Below are 23,191 nucleotides of genomic sequence, written 5' to 3' on the forward strand. Positions count from 1 at the left end.
TATGCGTGGATGAAGCAAGAGGGCCTTGTTTCCTATGATATGCTCTGGGCCTTCCTCACGCCTGGTGTGGAAGTCCGCCGCATCTGCAAGTTCTCTGGCCAAGCCTGCCACGCCGTTGTCCATGCAAAAGGACGGTACGACCACCATGGGAACTGCTTCAGAATCAAGCTCAACGTCATGGACTATAATGTGGAGAGCTACCGCAAGTGCAACATGGATTATAGCATCCAGGGGTTCGATGGCGAGGTACCTTTCTCTTCTTTGCTGATATGCCCCTGGTCTTTCTTCTCGGCCGAAGAGCGGAAGTACATGGCAGAGCTCCTTCTCCACCGTGGAGAGCTGTTTTACAACTGTGCCATGAAACAGCCCTTCCTCTTCATGCACTTCGAGGGACCGTTTCACTACTACGAGCGGAACAGCTTGCAGCTCAGGAGGAGGAATGCGGATGGTCGGATGATTGTGGATCTGCTCAGCTGCGCCAAGACAAACCCGGATTGGCCCTTGGAGAACGCGCAGCCGCCATCTGAGCTGTTGCGTGATGTAGAGAAGTTTGAAGAGAAGGAGGAGGAGAAAAGGAAGAAGAAGCCTTCCCAGGAGGAGCTCAAGTGGGCGCCTGCCATCGTGTATGGTTTCTCTCTCAGCCTGAAGCAGTGGGGATGTTTCGATGTCGGGGGTTTGCGGGAGATCGCCTTTGATGATCAAGCCTACGAGCAGCTCGTGATGAAGAGCCAGAAGCAGAAAGAGATGCTGCGGGGCATTGTCACCACTCACTTGTAGGAGACTGGTGAGGGCAAGAGTCATGTGGACGTGATCGCAAAGAAGGGAGAGGGCTGCATCGTGCTGTGCTACGGTCCGCCCGGCACCGGCAAGACGCTGACGGCAGAGTCGTTGGCTGAGACGCTGCACCGCCCGCTTTGGGCCGTGAGCGCCTTCGAACTGGGCGAGGAGGCGGGCCAGCTAGAGATGCGCCTGCGACAGGTGCTCAGCACGGCGCTGAGATGGCGCGCCGTGGTGCTACTGGACGAAGCGGACACCTACCTCGAGCGGCGGGGGCTCAACGTGGACATCCAGCGCAACCTTATGACGGGCGTGTTCCTGCGGCTGCTGGAGTACTACGCGGGCGTGCTTTTTCTTACTACCAACCGCGTCCGTGCCTTCGACGAGGCCTTCCTCTCGCGCATCTCCCTCTGTATCCGCTACCCCTCGCTCGACGATCAGCAACGCCTGCTCATCTGGCAGACGCTTCTCATGCGCGCCGGCTTGGCCGCATCCATGCCCGTGCCGCCCACTCTGGTTCAATGTGGCCACCCCCTCAACGGCCGCGAGATCCGAAACATCGTAGCGCTAGCCCACACCTGGGCGCAGAGCCGTGACCAACAACTCAGCCTGGCTGACGTGCACGATGCGCTCCAATTGGTCGTCAATGGCTCCAAGGAGGTGCTCGAGGACCTCGAGGCTTAGTAGTAGCGGCCAACTTTCAATACTTAGTGGTTACCTCAATGACCACCACATGTCCATAATAATAATATGAAGCCTCGAGGACCTCGAGGCTTAGTAGTAGTGGCCAACTTTCAATAAGTGGTTACCTCAATGACCACCACATGTCCATAATAATAATATTAAGCTTTCTACGAAAAAGTGTGACACCTTCATTTCAAAATATTGAAGTGTTTTTTTGGGATCAATAGTAAATATATATATTAACTAGAAAAAGCCGGATACACCAGTAAGTCGTTTACATCAAAGAGTTACTCAATACATTCCTCTACTTTTCACTCTTTATTTCATTTAAAAGATTACAAAGCAAAGCTCATCTCTCTAATCTTCCAACAAAAAACTAGACTGTCTGCCCATGAAATTTGATACCCCAGTAATATGCAAGCTTCCATCATGGCCCGAGTCCCTTGGGATATGTCTTTCTAAAACGTCCCCCTTCTTAGACCAGATTTTAACTATGGGCTTGGTCCCCAGCATGGAGTCATGCGAGGAAGGCCATGAGGAGGGCCATTCGTCTATTGTGGACCTTATCGTGGAGATAGACCGTGAGTTAGCGGCTATCCATAGGACTGCTAGAGACACGCTGTCTACATTACATATCGTGTCAGACTTGGAGGCGATGCTATCATCCCTTTGCAGCCTTCACAATATTATTTATGTAGATGAGTGGATAGCCCACTATCGCACTGCTCCTTGTTATGGCTCACCCTAACCCTCCTTGAAACACATCCAAAAAGAGATTACCTGGTGAACCGCAACTGTCATGAGGATCTTTCCAATGGCCAAGCTTGTAACCCTTGAGGTCTCCAAGCTCTATAACTCCTTGAGAAGAAATTCCACCGTGTCTCCCCACGAGCGTTGTCACACCGCCGCGTTGCACTACGGGTCCTCGTCCCTCCTCTCACCTCACTTCACTCACACACACACTCACTAGCATGCTTTAGGGAGAGAGATTAGCAAGAGCAAGACTCAATTGCACAATGGGAGAGTATATTGTATTATGAGAGAAATTCACTTATATACATGGCCATAAGTGTTCACACTCACTTAAACTGTGGGGCCGCCGGTCGGGCACTTTAGGTTTATAAGAGGCCTAATGCTATTACAATAACTACTCTCATAATATATCCATGAAGTACATCACTTAGGACTTCATCCTAACTTACTACCACACGCTCTTGAAGCGGAAATCGCCATAAATACTCTGTCACACCATTATGGACGCCCGTCCAAGTTGTAGCTTTGGACACTATTGATTCATATCTTGAATGCTTGTTCCTTTGGTGTATCTACCGTGACTCCTTGATGTAAGATGATGGTGGTAGCTCTTGTTAATCCTAGAATCGGATTAACACTCTTGTGTCACATGGCCTGACATATCGTTAGGTCGGTGACCTTGGTCCAATTAGGGATGAAGCCTACTTAGATCTTTTCCTTGATAGCTGTGGGATGAGGCCTGGGGGGCGGGCAAGCCCCTTACTATTTTGCGGTGTCTCCATCCTCGTATGGCGGCACATATCTATATTCGATATGTTACCGCATATGGGAGCCTGCCGAACAACTGCTAGATCCTCATATACTTCGCAAAGGAATTATATGTGGAGTTTGTCTTAGAGAAGGAGGTGGATTACACTAGCCATCGGCCCGATGGCGATGCTGGCCGAGGCCATCTCCTGGAGAACCAGGGTAGGCGACCTCCACGAGCCCTTCGCGTAGCTACTCAGATCGTGCGTTTGTGCATTTGTCCGACGGTCGAGGCTGTTGGCACCCAAGTGGGCATCGACGTATGGAGTACCATGGAGAGCATCCAGCACGTGGTGCGCTTGTTCTCACAATCGATACCGACAACAGATGTCGAGGTATTTACACATTTATTACTTCTTAAGTTTTTTCATAGTCATTTGTTTACATGTTCATATGTACTTTTCTATATTTTTAAAATGAGCGGCATGGTTGATTGTGTCATGTAGGGTCCCACACCTACCAGTGATGAGAGACTCACTCAGGAGTTGATAGAGGTGAGAGCGGAGATTGACTGCCGTAGAGCTACATTGTGGAGGGCAGAGGTAGCCATTGCAGAGGCACACCATGCGAGAGTCTGACATCCAGCAGGTAGGTTTCTCTTGTACATAAAAGAGTTATAACTAAGGTCTAAAGTTATAAATTTCTTTAAGTAATACCTAATGAGAGAGACTTATCAATTATTTGCATGCTTTACTTTTTGAGTAGGCTCGGACTGAGGTAGAGAGTTCTAGAGCTGAGGCGGAGCAGCACATGATTATGGAGTGGATTGCACAGCACAGGGTAGAGCATTTGATGCTGCATGTTCGGGAGTTGCGTACATCTTCAGCCGTGAACAGTGCCTTACTTGCCTCTATATCCATGGCCTATTACAGAGGTTTTTTGATGACCTCTCCCTCACGATGCACCACCATCCCTTCGTGATGCCTGCTGTGCTCTATGCCTCGAGTACATTGATAATAATGGTGGATATGCTCTGGGATGTGGACATTTTTTCTATTTGTCATGCATCACCCACGAGCTAGTACCCTTCTCGGCATGTCCCTCTTGCCATGCACACATCAACCTAGCGACATACAGAGTTTTGGGCATTGACAATCTTCATCCAAGCTTCGCTCAAGTAGATGCTAGGACTGGCAGGCCACTTGATTTTACCTTAGCTCTACTGACTTAGGACTCGACACCGCCGATGACAGAGATCATGAGCCTAAGGTACCTCCAAAGATTGAGTGGAGTGCACACGAGTTTGATGCATACCAGAGAGTCACATTAGGGAAAAAGGGAGCTCATTTTGGAGCCTTTTACGGTTTGGAAAAATAAGCTCTCAACCAATGAACAGAGGGCCAACGTAACGTTGGAAATTCACAAAAATAAAAGAAAATAGATAAAAGAAACAATATTTTATGTAGGTACAAGCGTGCTACATTAATGCGGAGATTGGTTTTTTATTCTCACAAGATCTTTGGACATGAAGATAGAATCTAGTCTGACATTTTCTCTGACAAGGGCCTTCCCGCTTCCACCTTCCTTTGAACTTTGAAATGTTGTGCTGCCTTTCCTTCGAAAGGTCTACCATTCTACACCACTGCCTCATTGTGCAGCAACCTCTTCTTTTCCAAAACTGCTCCCTTGATCCTGTTTGGCTTAGAGTAAGATGTTTCTTGTCAACTATATCTGTCTGCCCACTTTCTCTTTCTTGAAACTTCACTTTGTTATCTTGTTTACATTACTTTGCTGTGGTTACAGATTCACAAGGTCTCCATGGTGAATAAAAACTATGGTCGTTCTTGTGGAAGATGCTCTGTGGATGATAATGCTATGAAGGCAGAATTATACCACACATACTTACCCCGTCGACCTGCTTCTTCTATTTCTTCGGTAGAGAATTCAAGTACAGTCAAAACGGAAGGAACTTGGGAAAGGTTTACTGTTTCGAAAGGAGCATGGGTGCTCATGCAACCTAGTAAAAGAAAGAGACCCCAGACAAAAAACATTTTCTTGGCATCATGGAAGGGAAGAGTACGAGATTTTAAAATCACCAGAGGAAAGATATCGGTGAAAGAAGTTTTGATTCAGCATGTGTACATGCATAAAGAACTTGTCTTGCGAGACTATCCAAATGATCTTCCGCAACACAGGCCTAATTGTATATTTTTCTATTGTGGTTTTGTTCTTTATGAGGTGCATAGATTTTTAAGACAAAGCTTTCTTTCTTTGCTTATTGATATTCTTGTGTTATTTTATTTCAGATTTATACCCTTCATCGTATGAGACATGGCAAAACATCGATTGTATTCTGGGATTTATAGATGTTCTGCATGGATCGATAGGAGAACAACAATACCAAGGTCGATGTGCAACAGAGCTAGCTCAATCCGGTATATTTTTTACTGATCATTTTTATCAGTTGTTGCTGGACAATGCAAACACACATGGTGTGTTAAGAAAACAAGACCTTCCGGCATGGAATTCAGTGGATTGGCCTCTCCCACATTTTAGTGTTACAGAGGCATATAGAGCCAAGATTTTCAAAGAAGTACAGAAAGCTCTGAGGCCCAATATTGCCACAAGGATAATAAAAATTTCTTTATGCATGCCTCTCACAGTTTTTGTAGACTTGTTTAATACCTTTCCAGTGAAGGTTTCAAAAACAATGTTCACAGTTAAAGCAACAAGTCTGGCATGCATGCCACAATTTTTGGATAAAGGTTGGGATAAGAAGACATGTAGTTCAGTGTTTTGTGAGGTTTTCCAACCTTCTATGCAACTGAAGTACATGGTTGCATCACAAAATTTCATTTTTTCTTTTTATTATAAGCGCAGTCGAATGCTAGGTACAAAACTAGTCCCAATGGATCAAGATGAAGATTCTTTTGGTGCAGAAAATAAACTTCTTGATATTGATGCTGTTGAGAATGGTGATGTGCTAGTCAATATCTCATTAAGACAATGTTGCTCCCTAGCTCAATTGCGCAATGACATTCTATTTGAGACAGAAGGTTCTATTTCAAAGGACTTTTTATTTATCTACAACAATAAGAAGGTATACCATGTGACTTATCCTAGTCTCATTAAGCACTGCTATTAGTTTACTTTACCCTATTGTTTCATATTGCTTTTTTGCAGGTGCTCAAAAGAAGAGAGAGTTCAATAAAAAACAAAGACATTGAAAATTTGAAAATTGAGATAACACAGACTCCATAAACAAAGGTATTATATTCAATAATGTAAAATTATGTACAGAAGTGTTTAATTATATATGTAGAACATATTCTTGACAACAATTTTCTATTTATCTACAGGCTGATCTAGAGGCTGCTCTACATGGTCCAAGCTCACCGTATCATCTTTATTTGGAGAATCTACTTTCTGCTGCTCCATCTTGTTGTGTACAGTCTCTTGGTGCTGCTCCATTGTCTCCTCTACTACCCCTGGAGCATCTGTTTGCTACTGCTCCATCATCTCCTCAATAACATCAGTAGTAGGTCCTTGTTCTTGTGGCTGCTCCTCATCAGCACTAGGTCCTTGTTCCTATGGCATCACATCTGCATCATCTGTGTCATCAAGGTGTATGACACCTTCTCGGACTTTAGAGCTCTGACCCAACTCGACAGTAGCTGGTACAATAGGTTTGGGGGAGGCATACTTCAAAAACTTCCAAATTATATCAGCTCTGAAACTATACACATAGTTCGAGTTGAAGCTATCTTCTCTCATCTGCAATGAGAGAAGATAGCTTCAACTCGAACTATACACATAGTTCGAGTTGAAGCTATCTTCTCTCATCTGCAATGAGATATGATGATTTAGAACACTTTGTACCAATATCAAATTTTTTGAAGCTAAATGAAAATTATTTTTTCTTACAAGCTCTGGCTGTCCTATCTCAAAATAGCTTGAAAGTATATATTTGGCACTAATCAGCACTCTCCAGCCACAACTACTTGAATCATCTTGTTGTGGTGTCTGGATAGTTGGAAAGATATGTTAGAAACTGTTAATGTCTGAACAAAATAAAATTATTCAATAAGTTCAAAGGCATAGCATGAAATAGACATCAGTAGAGGGCACAACTTTCTACCTCTAAATCTATTGGCTCTATTGAATCCAAAAGATTGACATTAGGAGGACACTGATCCAATGCATCTAGAAGTCTTCTAATACAACTGCAATACATATAATTCAGTTAGTGTGCATTAAATCCAAATAATGAAGTTTAAAGTTAAAAATAGCACACAAACCACTTACAATTTCACCTCTCTGTGTGTGTTTCTAAGAGAGTTGAATAAAAAGCATTGCTTCTACTGGATGTCAATAGAAGCAAAGCTCCAGTGGTCACTGCATAAGGAAAAAAGCATTAAGAAATCAAAGGCTACAAGAGTACTCAATCTTGAAGAAAAATCCCAAAAGAAGCAGCCACACACATACTTGTTATGGTATGGAAGTAGCAAAATATCAACATGATCAAAATCACAGTGTCTGAACCAATTGGAAATATCCATGGGAGTTTCCTTTGGATCTCTTAACTTGAAGGAAATTACAGGATCAATAATATAAACTGTATGCTGTACAGCATGGTTCAGCCAACTTCTCATCATGCTACATTGGACAAAACAATAAATAAGGTAAGGTGTAAGGGAGGAGGTACAATAAGGATTGTTTTGCAAACAAATGTAAAATAAAAGACACTTACTAGAGCATTGCAAGAATGATAGTATCTGAGCAATACTCATTCTTATGAGCCAATGCTACCAAGCATGCTTTTGTCAAGTCAAAATTATTCTCTGAAAAATCATCTTCAATATGGACAACTATGTTAGGGCCCAGCTCCTACAACCTTCTCTGTATCTGTAGCTCCATTTGTACAGTCTCCACATCTATAGCAGATTTGGATTCTTCTATTTGCTGCTTCAGTGACTCCTTATAAGCAGCTTTCCCTCTGGTGCTCATTGAGTGGGTCACTTCAACAACCTTCACCTTGTCCGCCTTCAATTTCCTTGTAGGTGGAATTAATAATATGTCTCTCATTTTTATGTCCTGCCATTCCACAGGATGGACCAGCTTGTCATACCTCCACCTCACTCTGGACAATGTGTTGAAGTCCTTGGCCATCAGAGTTACCCTGTGAGCATGGGCTGCTACAAGCATTGCATCTTCAAAGTACTTCTCCAAGTAATCCTCTGCCATTTCCTGTAAGGAAAGAATGGCAGTCCTGTTCCACCTGAAACCAAGGTGCCAGCTATCACAAATTTCTCTCACTAGCCTCTGAAAAGGTGCCTTGGGGATTGCAAAGCCTATAGCTTTTTGTTGTTTCCTGATCTCCTTTAGCACACCTGCAGAATGTTTTAACCTCTTGGACTTTTGCTGCAGCATGCTCATTGGCTTCCCCTTCCTGCCATGTGCAACTCTTCCCTTTAGATTCCTTGATATCAGCCCCAGCTGCTGCTGCTGCAAGCCCTGGCCCCTTGCCAGACCTCCTTGCAGTTGCCTTGGTTCTTGCCATCACTCTGAAATGGTGCATACAAAGCAATGGAAAAAGATTACAACCATGGAGAACATGGAATGATAAAAGAAGGTGATGACAAATTGGATAAAGCAAAATTGAACAATTTGTAACAAAACGCGATTATGATAATTTGAAATTTCTAACAGCTCATCATCGCGTTTTTTTGCAAATACTTGAAACAACATGCTATTGCATCCCTACAGTTAATTCTCTGCTTTTCAACTATAAACAATATGTATTGAGTTTATGCAAGAAGTATGTAGCCTTGAATAGCCTAGAAAGTTACAAAATCACAATGAAATGGGTGGATGAAGAAGCATTTTCAAATTTGCAACAAAATGCGATTTGGGCTGTTTGAGATTTCTAAAGCCCTCTCCTCGCGTTTTACTGCAAATTCTAGAGGCAGCATACTTGAACATGCCTTTAGTCATTTCAGTGTGTATACAGCTTGGTGCAACATGGATTGAGCCTATAGACATCAAGAAGTGATCAAGCTGTCACTCAACAGGCCCAAATAAAAAGTCTTCCTGCTTCTACATGCAGTGGAGAAAATCTAAGAAATGCATATAATATTTATCATAATATCTAACCTACATCACATCAATTAGTACCTTACCCTAATATACTATTAAACAAGAAGAGAAGGAAATAGATTGTCTTACTGACCTGGAAGCTATCTGCAGGTGTGCTGTGCTGATGATGAGTATCCTGCGCTGGGGATGAACCTCTGTTGCTGCTGGTCTGGATGCTGATGGTGTAGAGTATGGAGGTAGAGATGCAAGAGAACTGAGTTAGGAGAGTAGATTATTGCAAAATACAAATAAAGGAGTTATTAAATACCACACGTGTGAAATATAGTCGTTTTTTAACACGTATGGGTCCCACCCAGATCTTTTGGAATTTGAAATTTGACACGTGTGAAAGTCACTTTTTGCCTTGGAAATTGTGCCAATCATGATTTCATAATTAGATCCATTAACACTTTTCCCTCCCCGTCTTCCATCCCTGCCAGCACCCTCCCATCATCCTTTTCTTTCCCACTCTGATCACTTCCTACCCAACACACTCCATCCACTCTGCAACCTGTTTGAAGACTACTACCATTGCCAGATCTCCAGGTTACCAGTGCTGCAGCTCAAGTTTGGAAGAGAGCAGGAGAATCTCTAGGGCTACTCCAACAGTATGGAAGAGGAAAAGAAAGGTCAGAGATCTATACCCTTTCCAATGTTTTCTGATATATATTTCTTCCATCTATAGAATTCTTGAATCTCAGTGCCTAGGAATCTAGTAGATCATCCTAGGATTTGATTAGAGATGGATATGAGTAGGACTTAGAATTTTGCAACAAAATGCGATTAGAGTGCTTTACATTTTCCAAATGCTCCAAATCGCGTTTTCCTACAAATTCTGATATTTATTTCAGTTTTTATTTCTTCCTCTTTGTTTTGCTCTCTTTAGCCCTGGGGAATTTCTCCTAGTACCATTTACTGTCCTGAACATTGTGAGATGTCCCTAGCATTTGATTGGAGATGGATGTCAATAGAAATTTAGAATTTGCAACAAAATGCGAGGAGAGCACTTGACATTTTTCAAATGGTTCTGCATCGCGTTTTGTTGCAAATTCTTGTGTCCCTTTTGGTTTTTACTGTTTCCTCATTGTTTTGCTTTCTATGTCCTTGGGGATGTCTTTCTTGATGATGAGAAAGGTTTTTGCTTTGGAACAGTTGATTCTCAGGCCCCTCCTTTCAAGAGGAAACTGGACTTTTCTACTGCTATACTCAGACCACAGCAATCACCAGGTGATTCATGTGTGCTCATGAAGAGAGTTGTTTGGTGATATCCTATACATTATCTGATTGCATATGTCAGCATATAGAATTCATGTTATATAAATTTTGGTTCAGGCAAAAGCAAGAGACTAGAGCAGAAAGGTGAGTCTTCCCTTTCAAAACAAAGGGAACCAGAAGAGGACAAATCTCCAGATTTGCTCCTATTTGACTTTCTTCACAAGTGCAAGGCTCAGAGGAACTTCCACATATACCACTGTATTTTCAACAGGGAGTTCACTATGAGCTCTCTTTTGGACCATCACAGAGATTTTCTTTCAGACCATTGGGATACCTTCAAACAACTGACAGAGGCAGGAAGGATTGTGGAAGGTGAAAAGGTTTTTGTGCATTTAAATCATATTGTCTCCATTGACAGGCTGAGGTACCATGTGAATAGAAGGTTTGACAGCCTGCCTGAGGAATATAAATTCAGCTGTAACTTGCACACCAGAAAGTGTAGAGTGCTTGAGGAAAACATGGCATTCCTTATGTACATTGTCTTCCAACAGCAATCTCTAGAAGAGCAAGGGCAGGAGGCTGAAGAAGAAGATATATCTGTAGCGGAGGTAAAAGAGGATATTCCTGTGGCAACAGATATGGCAGAGCAGGAAGAAGATATCAACCTCGAGGATGAGGGGCTGCAAGTGGCTGCTCTTGACCTTGTTCAACTAAGGACTGAAACTCTTAGGGCAGCACAGCCAGTTGAAGATTTTGATGTTCAGAGTAGCAACTATGCAATGCCCATGCTTCCAGGTGTCTTGATTGGTGGTAAAGATTATGTTTTCCTCCATGATATAGAGTGTATGTTCAATTTGAGGGAGGACTATGCCATTTCCCTTATTGCCCAGGCTTCAAGGCTTGACAAGGAGGTTGGCATAGAGGATGACCATTCACTGCTAGCTTTGGAAACAACTTTTGATCCTACAGAGGCCCTTACTATTTGTTTCAAAGAGGCTGAAAATTTCCAAGAGCCAGATGAAGCTGCCTTCCAGCTCACCCAGGAAGCTATGAATCTCTCAGCACTTCATAAGGAAAAACTTAAAGAAGAGGCTGGACTGGAGGGGAGAGGAATAAATCTTTGGAAAGATGAACTTCTTGTTGCTGATGAAAATGAGAAGGTATGATATTATTACTTCAAATCAAATACTTTATCTTGTGTTTAAATGTTTTATAGTTATGTATTATTGTCTCACTCCATTCTTTTGATACATGGCAGCTACAAATTGAGGATGACACATTCCTCCAGAGAACAAGTGGAAGCAGGCCGGCTGGGTTTGGCAAAATGTCAAGCCTAGCTCATTATATTCATGATCTAGGCAGTGCTAAGATCTTGATTTACCATAGGCAGTTGAGCAACAATGGAGAAGCCATTGTTTACTTCTTTAAATGTTTGTCTAGGGTTTTAGGTGGACATGATCTTCTATGGCAAAAGGAAAAGATCATTTTAATAGAGAGGTTGTCCGCCATAGATATATTTGGGGATTATGTGAATAAGCAGGCCTCTAGGGCCTCTTACTTTTTGTCTTATACTTCTTATGCATTAGCATGTGGTGTTAAGGAGCCCAAATGTCTAGAGGGCTATGGAAAACACAAGCTCATAAGGTTTCGAGAGCCACCCATGATTGCATCAGGCCACACAATCCAAGAAGAAGAACACGTGGAGATAGCTGAAAACAAGGATACCCCTCTCAGACAAGCAACAGAGGCAAGCATTGATAAACAGAAAGTCGACATCAAGCCAATAAGGAAGAAAAAGAGTCCAATCAAGTTCAAAAAGAGAGTTTCGACTCGCAGGCCTTGGGAGTAATAGGATTTAGTCATCAAATATAGCACAAACATTATGTTGAAGTTGAACTGATTTGTACAAAGTCTTTGATCCTCATCAGTTCCTTGTCCGTACGGACGATCAGTGCCCTTTTGCATTTGTCCCATCACCGTACGACACTTCAGTACTCTTCCCACACTCAGTAGCTTCTAAAAGCGTTTGACACTCAGTACTTTATTGGTAAGGATCAACAGTGTGTCTAGCATAATTAAGTAGTATTGATTGAATTTTTTGTGTGTTAATATATGGATGTATTGATGCTTGTTAATATAGATCACATGTTTCACAAAAGAAATACTTTTGATGGAGTCTCAAAACATATAGGCATAACACCAAGAGACTTGTTCCACAGAATAAAAATCTATTGATTGAGTTTGAAAACATGTGGACATAACACCAATAAGTTACAAACTGCTATTCATGTTTACTTGTCCATTTATGGTTTCTAAATATCTTCGAATCCCTCCACTGTCTATGTCTCTCTGCTGCCATTGAATTGTCCAAAGTTTGTCTTCGTCTTTGCTTTTGGGCTAGAATAAAAGCAAGCTTGACTTTGGAACTAGCAACTTTTCTTTTAGCATGCAGCCTTTGTAGAATGCCTCGGTAAAACCATTGGAAGACTTCCTTCAGACTATTTGCCTTTTGACTCCCTCCATAGTGTTGTGTGTGTCTGAAAAATGCATTACGTGCCATGTAGTGAGACTTCTCCATGCCTTGGGTAGACCAAATTGCTGGGCATCCATACTTTTTGACAAAATAGGAAAGGTGGTTGTAGATGATATGCTGTTTTCACAAAGACATAAGAATGCATAGTAAGTTATAAAAGAAAAGAGGATCACACTTAAGTAAACGAAGAAGACATCACTTTACCATGTAGTGAGTTATATTGCAGGCTGTCCATGTGTCTTTCATTGACTTCCCAAAATGTTTAATTGCCTCTTCAAAGTTCTTGTAATCACTCTTTGTCCATGTTACATTATCACAGAACATGAAGAGTTGATCAAGAGACCTCCACACCTCTGCCTTCACATTTCGTGCTTCCCCATCTGCCTCATGATCTTTCACGGCATTATGGACTTGCTTCCACAATCCATAACTAATCCTTGAAACTGTTCTACCTTGCCTTACTTGCTTACTACTGTGTTTGGGTCGAGACGAATCTTCTTGCCTTAACACCACCAATAGAGGGCTTGATTGGTACCTCCTTGCCATTGGTAGACTTTTTAAAATCCTTTGTGATATGAACATCACCTCCATGCAGACCTATATCGGATAACACTTTTTCCAATGCATGAAGAGCATCCTTTCTATTTCTTTCGGGACGGAGTTTCCAAGCAAATCCAATATACAAAAATACCAATTTCTCAATAATTCGACATAGAGCATGCAATGTGCATATGTGAACATTACATAGTGGAATGTCAAGAATGGCCTTGAAGTCAGGGTCAACTTTATCTCTATTAGGTGCTCTCTTCCACCATTTGGAATCCATTACTTGAGCTGATTCTTTGCAGTAAAGACAAGGACTTTTCCTTTACAACCTCACACTCATCCAGTTTGATAACAAATTTCAAAATGCCTTTGCACTCTTCAAATGTTATTCCATAAAACTCGACCATTCTTCTTTGAAGTTGTTGTAGATCTACAAATATATTGTTCCAAGGGTCATACACAGTGGTTCCTTTAGCACCATGAAATATTTCTTCAATATGGATATATGGTCCAATAAACTCATCTATACTTTCATTCAAATGACCTCTTATCTTCCACACTGTTGCTGGATTTGGCAGTAAAACTCGTTTAATCCTTTGATCTCTCAAAGTTGAGGATATCGCATGGAAAATCGAACTATATCCCTTCCTGCTAACTCCACTAACATCAAGAGCCTCTTGGATTGTAGTACCATCAACTTGATTATTGGATATAAAGTCCTCTACAACATTGCTTTTGATTGTTTTGTATTTTTTTTCTTCAATCAAACCTTTTGCTACACCACAAGAAAGCAATCCTTTCATTTGTTTAACTGGAAGAAGGTTGGGATTCATATTTTCTTTTGCAGGCTCCAATAGTTTCCTATAGTAACAATATAGTAACAACACATTATGCCTATATTATTCAACACTTCCAATCCTGTTTTGCATTAATGGACAAAATAGATATAGTCATTTGAGAGCATTTTTGAGTATAAAAAATAAAAAATTACAAACTAACCTTGCTTCCTAAATTCTTCGCTTGCATCCACCAGTCCCAGCCTTCAAATTTGCAATGTTTTTAATCTTCCTGCTTCGTTGTCTGTCTCCAAGCACGGTTCTCTTCCTTCTTGATCTTGTCAACTCTTTTTTACTCTTTGAATGCTCCTCAATTTCATTCTACAACTGCTGCTCCAATTTTGCACGAATAGCTATCTCTTGAATCCTGGCTCCCTTTTCTTGTAGGTACATTGTTTTATATGTTTCTGCAAATGCAGACTGTGCTGAAATATAACCAAGAAGTCCATTTTGTCCATCGCCCGCAAACCTCAGTAGTGTGGTTGGATTGACAAATGGAGGTGTAGAGTTTTTTACTAGACATTTTGGATATATACTTCCATCACACCATAAGTCAATATGTTGGAGCCCTTCTCTTCTCATATTTTCCCGTTGTTGAGCATTTAGCACCGTATCCTTTCGTCTTTTTTGTGCTGGAGCATATTGTTCTTCTAAGTCGATGTGAAGATGGTATAATCGCTTCTTCTGAGATTGTAACTCACTAGTATCGGCCATTTTTTGTGCTTCTGAGGTTGCAAAGTTGGCTTGTCAATCTCATAGTCTTTTTATAACATGAATTGTGGAAGTGTGGTGGTATCCATACAATCATTAAGTTCAGTGATGGATTCTTTATGAGAGGCCTGCACACGTCGTCAAAAGAGATGCGAAATCTTCGAGAAACAAAAAAAATTAAGAAGATATTTAATGCAAAATCGTGTTAGTTAGACAAAAGATTATCTTATTCTTTTCTGAACTGACAGTTCTGAGCCACGTTTCCATATTTTATTATTTTTGAGATCTTTTAGGAGAGAAATAAATCGAAAAATAGTGAATTTCTTACAGGGCCCCAAAATGAGCTCCCTTTTTCCCTAATGTTGAGACGAGAGCCAACTCACAACACACGAGCGTGTGGGTGGTGCTGGTCCTATTGGCACCTTAGGTGCGATGGTGCTGGCAATAGTGCTGCTTCTCATGAGCAACGTGTCCTTATAGGGTGTCCTTTTGGATTTGGAGAATAGGGAGAAGTTGACTAAAACACAAAGGGTAGCATAGAGGGAAATTGAGATCAAGGCTTTGGGTAGCTTAGATAGAAATTGAGATCAAGGGCTTTGGGTAGCTTCGATGGAAATTGAGACGAAAGGCTATGGTTGAATGTTAGCTTTTACTCAAAACCACCACTTCTTTGAAACGAGAACCACTCTTTTTTCTTCCCAAAACCACCTTCAAGAATCTTAATCCTCTTTTTAATCCATTTTCTAATCCATCTGCATGGATGCAATCAGCAAGTTGAGGAGATCAAGCTCCAAGTACATTCAAAACCCATAAGAAATCGGCCATAAATCAATTGAGGGAAAAGAGAATATTGCTTGAAAGTAGGCTTTAATCAAAAGGGAAAAAAATAAATGGAGAATTGGGATTTTATTTTATTTTCTCTCCACCCTCTTGGCGACGGTAGAGTGGCAGGCATGTACCATTGCTGATTATAGATTTTGGATTTATAGATAGAGACGTCTTGTAGTAGCATGACGTAGAGAGACGGAGAGGGCTATAGCAGCTTATGGGACTCGTGAGCTCCCGAGTACACCAGCACTAGCTTATGATCCTGCCTTTGAGGCAAACCTCCCTGTAGATATTTGACGACCCCCACAGCCGGCAAAGACTCTTCGACGTGCACAACAGCCTCGATGCACACGTCGACCACCACCAGTCAGAGATGAGGATATTGATTGGGTTCTCGTTGATAGTGACTAAAGAGGATATTGATTGGGTTCTCGTTGATAGTGACTAAACTCAGACTAGCTGGGTTAGCTCACTTACATTGTACTTAGATTTATTGGTGGCAAGCAGTGACTAACCTCAGACTAGCTGGGATAGCTTATTTTCATTATGCCTTGATCTTTTGAGTTAGTGGCTAAACCCAGAGTAGCTGGGTTAGCTGACATTCTGATGTACTTAGTTTATGTTTATATCATTATGAGTTTTTTCATTATTGACGATCATTACATTTAAGTTGATGTTTTAGTTGAGGATCATTACATTTTAGTTGATGTTTATGATTTTTTGATTTTTTTTAACACTTTGGCTATCATATTATTTGTCAAAGATCCCATGCCGTCGTACCCAAACATGCTTCGATGGAGATGAAACTTTGCGAGCATGTGAGGGTGGGTCCCCCCTACATGCTTGCAAAGTTTGGTCACCATCGGAGCATTTTTGGGTCAGCAATAGTGCCTAGTGCAGATTTTTCAAGTCTCTTGGTGCTTGAGAGGCCATGGAAAATCCCGCTCTTCCCCATACCATCGTACCCAAACATGCTCCGATAGACCAGACTTTGCAAGCATGTGGGAGTGAGTCCTCCCCCACATGGTTGCAAAGTTTGATCCCCATCGGAGTATATTTGGGTTAGTAAAATTAGCGCCCAGTGCAGATTTTTCAAGTCTCTTGGTGCTTAAGAGGCCATGGAAAATCCCGCTCTTCCCCATACCATTGTACCCAAACATGCTCCGATGGAGACCAAACTTTGTAAACATGTGGGGGTAGGTCCCCCCCACATTCTTGCAAAGTTTAGTTGCATCTGAGCATTTTTAGGTTAGTAATTAGTACCCAGTGCAAATTTTTCAAGTCTCTTGGTGCTTAAGAGGCCATGGAAAATCCTGCTCTTCCCCATACCATCGTACCAAACATGCTCCGATGGAGACCAAACTTTGCAAGAATGTGGGGGGGACTCACCCCACATGCTCACAAAGTTTGGTCCCCATTAGAGCATGTTTGGGTTAGCAATTAGCGCCCAGTGTGGATTTTTCAAGTCACTTGGTGCTTGAGATGCCATGGAAATTCCCGCTTCTTCCCATACCATCGTACCCAAACATGCTCCGATGGTGGGGACCAAACTTTGCAAGAATGTGGGGGTGGGATCCACCCATATGCTTGCCAATTTTGGTCATCATCGGAGCATTTTTGGGTTAGAAATTAGCACACCCACCAGTGCGGATTTTTCAAGTCTCTTGGTACGTAAGAGGCCATGGAAAATCCCGCTCTTCCCCATACCATCGTATCCAAACATGCTCTGATGGGGACCAAACTTTGCGAGCATGTGGGAGTGGGTCCCCCCCCACATGCCTGCAAATCTTGGTCCCCATCGGAGCATGTTTGGGTTAGTGATGAGCGCCCAGTGCAGATTTTTCAAGTCTTTTGGTGCTTGAGAGGCCATGGAAAATCTCGTTCTTCCCCATACCATTGTACCCAAATATTCTCCGGTGGGGACCAAACCTTGCAAGCATGTGGGGGTGGGACCCACCCACATTCTTACAAAGTTTGGTCCACCATCGGAGCATGTTGGGGTTAGCAATTAGCGCCCAGTGTGGATTTTTCAAATCTCTTAGTGCTTGAGAAGGCATGGAAAATCCCGCTCTTCTCCATACCATCGTGCCTAAACATGCTTCGATGGGCACCAAACTTTACAAGCATGTGGGGGTGGGTCTACCCCCCCACATTCATGGAAAGTTTTGTCCCCACCATCAGAGCATGTTTACGTTAGTAATTAGTGCATGATAAGCCATGTAAAATCCTGCTCTTCCTCATACCATCGTGCCCAAACATGCTTCGATGGGGACCAAACTTTGCAAGCATGTGGGGGTGGGTCCACTCCCACATTCTTGAGTTTTATCTCCATCAAAGCATGTTTGCGTTAGTAATTAGCGCCCAATGCAGATTTTTCAAGTCTCTTGGTGCTTAAGAGGCCATGGAAAATCCCGTTCTTCCCCATACCATTATAACCAAACATGCTCTGATGGGAACCAAACTTTGCTTTTCAAGTCTCTTGGTGCTTAAGAGGCCATGGAAAATCTCGCTCTTCCCCATACCATCATTACCCAAACATGCTCCGATGGGGACCAAAAATTGCAAGCATGTGGGGGTGGGTCCCCCCCACATGCTTGCAAACTTTGGTCCCCATCGGAGCATGTTTGGGTTAGTAATTAGCATCCAGTGTAGATTTTTCAAGTCTCTTGGTGCTTGAGAGGCCATGGAAAATCCCGCTCTTCTCCATACCATCGTACCCAAACATGCTCCGATGGGGACCAAACTTTGCAAGCATGTGGGGGTGGGTACCCACCATATGCTCGCAAAGTTTGGTCCCCATCGGAGCATGTTTGGGTTAGCAATTAGTGCCCATTGTAGATTTCTCAAGTCTCTTGGTGCTTGAGAGGCCATGGAAAATCCTGCTCTTCCCCATACCATCGTACCCAAACATGCTCAAACTTTGCAAGCATGTGGAGGTGGGTCCCCCCCCACATGCTTTGAAAAGTTTGGTCCCCATAGAAGCATGTTTGGGTATGATGGCATGGGGATTTTCAATAAACAATATGATAGCCAAAGTGTTAAAAAAATCAAAAAACCATGAACATCAACTAAAATGCAACGATCCTCAATAATGAAAAAAAAGTCATAACAATAAAAACATCAACTCAATACATCAGAGAATGTGAGCTAACCCAACAACTTTGAGTTTAGCCACTGACTCAAAAGATCAAGGAATAGTGAAAATGAGCTACCTGGGAGCTATTTTGAGGTTAGTCACTGCCAATAAATCTAAGTACAATGTAAGTGACTAGTCTGAGTTTAGTCACTATCAAGATAGAGATCTAGTCTGCAACACCCTCTCTAGCTCTCAAATGTTTTAGAATGCTCTCGTTGTCATCCACTCGAAGCCAAAAACGAGGGTCAGAACTCTGTTTTCAGCTTTGTACTCGATCAAGAGTGAGCCTGGTAGTAGCAACCACTAGATGAGAGAACTGAAATGCCTCTAACTCCCACTTCCACTACTGGAACTCAAGACTCCCTCGATGACGTCAAATTTGCTGGTAGAACTAGCCTGCCACAATCATGCTATGGGTGTCAAAAGAAAACCCATGATCATCACTGTATCTTGGTCAAGAATGCACTTGGCCTAGTGCAACTCATCAGATAGTAATCTACTCCCTTGCTATTGCCCTCGCAATTACAACAAATACATCATCCTCTTGTAGAAAATCTGTCACGTCATCATAGCTGGCCATAAACACAGGACCTGTGTGCTCATCGGACAACATTGGTGGATGTGAAGGATGCTCGGAGGAGAGGACTGTCTGTATCCATGCATTTGCTCATCCTCTCGAGGCACAATGTGACCAATCTCCATCCATACATGCTCCATAGAAGCATGCAAACCATCATGTGTAAATCATGGGGGCCGCCATGCACGTGCCAGGTACTGTGTCATAACCGTGGGAGGCTCTACAGTCAGTCATGTCACTATCCACATGCCAAAAAAATCTCATGATAATCTGAGCATCACGTTTGGGATATGATGATGTTGCACTCCCACACAAATGTTGGGAGCACCACTCGACCATGTGGTTCTGAACCGCTCAGCATCCTGCCGCCAGTTGATGACGTCTCAGGGAACGTTTCACACACGCACCCACACCATCATGCTCTCCCTTCTCGTGACCAGTCTTAAAGAATGACCAAATCACTGGTGGGATACAGTACTGCACATGCCACCTATAAACCCATAAAACAAAGTCTTAGTTATTGTTTTCTTTAAGATATTCGAGTGAATTTAGTTTAATTGTTGCGAATATAAGAGAACCATAAGTACTACCTGTAGAGTCAATAGAACTGTCATGAATGACTTGAACTGTGCACCACAGCCATCCAACCAAACCCATCGCTGGCCACATGTGATCCCACAATCTTGTAAAAAATCATCATGGAGATGAAAACAGTGTTGCACAAAATGTGCATCATGTGAACGATCATCACCGATATAGAAATGATACTCTCAAATAATCACACGGGAATTAGGGTTACTCACTATCCCATCTACATGGGCCTCTGCATGTCGATAGCTAATGTGGACTATAATAGCAACCTGGTGAGGTAGGCAAGAGAGACGATTAGGACACAAAAAATCAAATAAGTAATATAGCTACAACATGAAACAAATATTATGAAATATAGCCATTACCTGCTCCAAGAAGTAATACTCAGATTGTATCTTCTGAAAAGGTGTGAACGTGTAGTTCTCTGCAAGATCAACCACAGAGACGACCACACCAATAGGAAACTCTGCCAGGCATGCTCAGAAGAACTGACGATCTTGCTACTTGGCACAATGACTGTGCCGTATATAGGGATAGATCCACTCCCTAAATATGGTTGTGAATTAACAATGTGGTGTATGTTTGTCCACAAGCTACAACTTCCTAGATTGCCCACCACTCTGGAGCTAGTGTGTCACATACTCATAACGTCACCATGGCACTATCTCTTGGCCACTTGCATCAAGATCTACTATCTGTAGATGTGCAAGTGAACCACATGATGTGCAATTTATCTCCACACAAGGCATCCTATGGAACTGGGCATCCTCCATGCGTGCACACAAAAGAGAGTGGATGAAATCATGAGGACTACAAAGCAACCCTCTATGCCCACTAAGAGAACGAAAAACATCATAAAAAAGTTGGAACTCAACATGATGGTGATGACAACAACAAGAGAGTGGATGAAATCATGAGGACTACAAAGCAACCCTCTATACCCACTAAGAGAACGAAAAACATCATAAAAAAGTTGGAACTCAACATGATGGTGATGACAACAACATGTCACACTGTCATGAGTACCTCACAAACCAAGGCTTACACCCCTCAAATGACCTTTGCCCAATTTTAAGCTCTGGATATGATGCCACAAACTAAGAATACAACTCAGTTTGGGTCATTTCAAGAAAGCAAGTACCGTGCTCAATGAAGACTCCTCTTGTCACTCTCTTATGAAAAGCTTTCTTGAAAACTAGAGAGGCACGACAATTTTCCTCCCAAAAACATTCTATCAAGGCTCTAGTGGTTTCATCTAGTAGGTGATCATGCCTAGCAACACGACCACTACTCGCCCACATAGCACTAACCTCATTGGCATCTAAACTTTGCCGTCTAATAGACCCAACTCTAAGTGCGTGTGGTACTATAGAAAGGATGCAAGATGTGGCACTCACCTTACCCTTCATTTCGGAGCTACTTATGGCTGCCACAATAGCCCGTCGAATAACTAAAGCGTTTGCAAAGTTCCTCTTCTTGTTAACTATATAGGAATGATGAACACTTTGTAGCACCGCCATGCCAGCTCTCCTCTCTCTTCGACCTCCAATGTCAAAAAGCACCGTGCAATTGGACATGTTGGGCAGATCGATCAAAGCATCAAGCACGCATGCCTGTGGATGAAGGCATGAGGTCTTTGAAATAGGATTGGAAGATTGCATGGACACGATGATGCACCCCTGACTTTGATAGTTCTTTCCTATCCACACTATGGGCGCCCAAAGGAGGGGGTGGGTTCTTCTGGAAGAGAAGGGGGCTCAGGAAGGGCGGGTTTTTGTGGATTATCTAAACTAAGGGGTAGTGGGGGGGGAAGAGGGCGAAGGGAGAGGAAGTGGAAATGGAAGAGGAGGAGCAAGGCTTGGATCATCGCCAACAGAAGATGTTGCTCGTCGATGTGCTCTCCACTCTCTTTTTCTTTCACGAGCTACTCTTTTCCTCTCCTCCTCTTGAACTTAATGGTGGACGAGGGGAAGTCTAGTCCTACACGTTTCCGACTCCTACGACTTTGAGAACCCATTCTCAAGGAAGCTAAGAGAGAAAAAATTATAAAGGCTCAATGATGGGATAGCACTAGAGAAAAGTGTGGGATAGTACTAGAGATGTGTGATTATATAGGAAAGATAGGTTATCCACTTTAAATCTCATTGGATTTCCTATCTAAGATTGATTGGATAATTAATATAAACATAAAGATAATTAAAGATAAACTATTATCCACTTAAAAATTAATTTTTAATAATAAATATTTACAAGTATAAATATTTATCATTACTAGATATATAAATATATCTTTAAATTTAATAATAAATATTTACAAGTATAAATATTTATCATTACTAGATATATAAATATATCTTTAAATTTATCTTTTGTTTTATAATTATATAATTATATTTTTTTATAATATATTTTTTTAAAATTTTATTCTAAGATTATCCTACACATAACATATTTTCAAGAAATATTAAATTTAAAAAATTATTTTTAAAAAATTAAATAACATAAAATTTTAAAATAATATTATTTATCTAATTCTAAAATATAATCCTTTAAAATTAGTGATTTTAAATTCTTTTATATTAATAAGTTATATATATTTTATTATTTAAAATTCTATATTTTATTATTAAAAATTCTATATTTTATTCTTCTTTTTTGAAAAATACTAAAAATATACTAAATTAACTTTTCCAAAAATATGTTTTTGAAAAAATGAGAAGGTGGGAGGGAGGTGCCACGTGTCACATACGCGCATGACACGTGGCATTTTCTTGACATGTAGCACTATTATGGGCTGATGTGGCAATTCCATAATGTGGCATGCCATGTCAGCAAAAAGTGTGAGGTGGCAAGAAGATGTGTCATTAATGATGACTAGGATGATGAGCTGGGGAGTCAACTAGGTTGACCATGTTGACATGGAGGGTGGAGGTGGTAAGGCGAGGTAGCAAGGTGCTTATGTGGATCCTCTCGAAGAAGCTAATGTGGACATAAAGTGGCATGCATATATAAGATTTGTGTCTACCGAAGCCTCACACATGGCATGATATCTAGGCTTTGAAGTTTACCAAGTCTCGATTTCCAAACCTAACTAGGATTGGTTTTAGACTTGAAAAGGGGAG

At 41.8% G+C, this 23,191-nt stretch overlaps 1 protein-coding gene across 2 annotated transcripts in view; it reads left to right on the forward strand.

The window, feature by feature from the left end:
- Nucleotides 1–23,191, forward strand: part of LOC147619207 (uncharacterized) — a 49,753-nt gene that overhangs the window by 830 nt on the left and 25,732 nt on the right. The window lies entirely within an intron of this gene.

Source organism: Cibotium barometz, chromosome 33 (genome assembly GCF_041138505.1).
Source record: "Cibotium barometz isolate CiBa-2024 chromosome 33, ASM4113850v1, whole genome shotgun sequence".
Taxonomy (NCBI): Eukaryota; Viridiplantae; Streptophyta; class Polypodiopsida; order Cyatheales; family Cibotiaceae; genus Cibotium; species Cibotium barometz.